This window comes from Pinus tabuliformis, chromosome X, assembly GCF_031772625.1.
Source record: "Pinus tabuliformis cultivar Carrire ecotype Pingquan chromosome X, CPIR1, whole genome shotgun sequence".
Classification (NCBI taxonomy): Eukaryota; Viridiplantae; Streptophyta; class Pinopsida; order Pinales; family Pinaceae; genus Pinus; species Pinus tabuliformis.
This window is the reverse complement of record NC_142308.1, coordinates 957,049,938-957,052,738: the sequence shown is the minus strand read 5'-3', so window position 1 is coordinate 957,052,738 and position 2,801 is coordinate 957,049,938.

The following is a 2,801-nucleotide window of genomic DNA, read 5'->3' as shown; positions in this document are numbered from 1 at the left end:
AGGCAAATAGTTCAGGTTTGGTCAAAGGTTTGGAAGTTGTTGTTAACCTGTTCATTACTCATCTGCTTTTTGTTGATGACATTCTGTTGTTTTCAAATGGGAACTTATCTGAGATAATAGAAATTAAGCTCATTCTTGATCAGTTCCTGAAAGCTACAGGGCTTCAAATAAATGATAGAAAATCTCAATTAATATTTGAAGGCTTTAGTAGACAAGAGGAGACTTCAATTGTTGCTCATCTACCCTTTGGGACATGTAATATGGAGCAGCCTTTCAAATATCTTGGTTTTTGGCTTAAACCATCCTCTTACAGGAAGCAGGACTGGAACTGGCTAATAGCAAAGATTGAACAAAAAATATCCCATTGGAGTTTCAAGTGGCTGTCCAGGGCAGGAAGACTTACCTTGATAAATTCTATACTTCAGGCTATTCCAGTTTTTTGGGCAGCTTTGACCTGGATACCCAAAGGGATACTTCACAAAATAAAACAGATTTGCAGTAGATTTCTGTGGTCAGGGTCTAAGGAGGAGTCTGTCCTCCCATGGGTGGCGTGGGATAAGATTGCAAGACCAAAAGACTGGGGAGGATGGGGTTTGAAAAGTCCCTGCGACTTTAGCCAAGCTTTAGCAGCAAAATCAGGATGGCGAATCATATCTTCGGAGAACCTCTGGACTAAGGTGGTAAAAAGAAAGTACATTGACCCCACCCCGCTCGAAGATTGGATAAGAACCCCAAATAAGAAAGGGAGAAACTGTTCGGTCATCTGGAAAGCCACTTCTGAGGCTTTTAAGGTAATTGAACAAGGACTGGCATGGCGGGTTGGAAATGGAGAAAGCCTGAGGATTGGCAGGGACCCGTGGGTTGGATGCAGCGAAGGTTTTGCTCTCCCCCTAGGACTGCTTACTCATTTGGATGATATAGGAATTAGAAGCCTAAGGCAGATTGCTAGTATGGAGCAGTCATCTATTTGGGGGCAGGCTTGGAAGTCTGAAGCTGAGCTAGGAATAAATCCCACCTGGAGAAATGATTGGCAGCGTTTTATTCAGGAGTTGAGAAGATCAAATGTCAGATTAAAGGATAGGCCGGATTCGCTGGTGTGGGCACATGCTGAGACAGGGCACTATTCTCCAAAGGCAGGTTACAATTTCTTGATGAAGAATAAAGGATGGAATCCTCCTGTTTGGTGGTCAAAACCATTGTTCAAATTAAAGTGCCCTAAAAAATCTAGAATTTTCTTCTGGTGTGCCTTAAATCATAAGATTCCTACATGGGAAGTACTACAAGCCCGTTTTAAGCAGGGACCCGGAAGATGCCCTCTGTGTTTTGCGGATTCTGAAACCATTTCCCATCTTTTTTTATCATGTCCGTTTACAAAACAGGTATGGACTGAAGCGGAAAGGATCTTAAATATAAAATTAAGATGGGAAGGGGTTAGTTTGACCGCAGCCTGGGAATATTGGTGGAACCACTTTCAAGAGAGGAACCTGAGGAATTTGCCTCCCATCATATGTTGGGGTATCTGGCTTGCAAGAAATCGTAGCATCTTCAGAGAAAAGTCGACCCCCGTGGCTGCTGTTGCCATTCAAAGTAATGCTATTCTAGACAGCATCCCTTTACAGGAGGAACCTGCAAATCATAATCAGCGAAACGAGTTTCGTATTAGAGACGGGATTCCGTGGGCCTTTTTTGACGGTGCTGCCCAAAACAATTACACGGGTGCTAGGTTATGCATTCACCTTAGTAATTCACACTCTCTCAAGACTTCAGTAGGAATTGGAATGGGCTCAAATAATTTTGCTGAACTCTCTGCATTAAAGCTTCTGCTCTGTTGGCTCATTCACAAAAATATACTTACAGTTCAGATTTTTGGAGACTCTATGAATGTTGTAAACTGGGTTATTGGGAAATTCAGATGCCAGCACTATATGTTGATGCCTCTATTAGAAGAAATACATTCACTAAAACAGCAGTTTAATGTTTTTTCCATTGATCACATATACAGGGAATTCAACGAAGAAGCAGATGGGCTTTCTAAAGCTGGTCTGCAACAAGCTGTGGGCGCGTGGAGAGTAACCGAACAGATTCAGGATCAGATCCGTGTGTCGGATCTCCCTCCATATGTATAGTGATACTTGCTTTTATCTATATGCACTAGTTTATCTGTGTTCCATATGATAACAGGTGGCATATGTATATCTCTTTTGACTTTGATATTTTCCTATATATGTTGATGCTCTGTTTTGATGGAGCGGACTGTGGATTTATCTCTTTGTATGGGTTTCGCTGGGTTGTTTTCCTCTTGAAAGGAGGCCCAGTTGTTACTCGGACATCAGTTTATGTCTTTACTGGTTACGGCTATACAGGCCGAGTTTTGGTGTTTTTTGACCAGCACTGTGTAGGGGTGCTGATGATCCTCTTTAGAGGAGACGGGCCTTGCCAGGCAGTCCTTTTCAGAATGTTAACTCATATGCTTTGTAACATTTTTACCTCTTATAAAAAAGTTCGCTTTTTTCCTTGGAAAAAAAATTACTATAGATTTTGATTCTGTATAGTTAATTATAAAACTGCTCTTACGGTATCCAATCTGGCTACCGGAGCAAACGTTTCTCCAAAATCTATTCCCGGTTGCTGCGAGAATCCTTTTGCTATAAGTTGTGCTTTAAATCTATTAATTTCACCTTTCTCATTCAACTTTGTCTTGTACACCCACTTTACACCAATGAGATTTTTGTCCTTTGGTAAATCAACAAAATCCCATGTATCATTCTTTTCAATAGCTTCAATTTCTCCATCCATGGCTT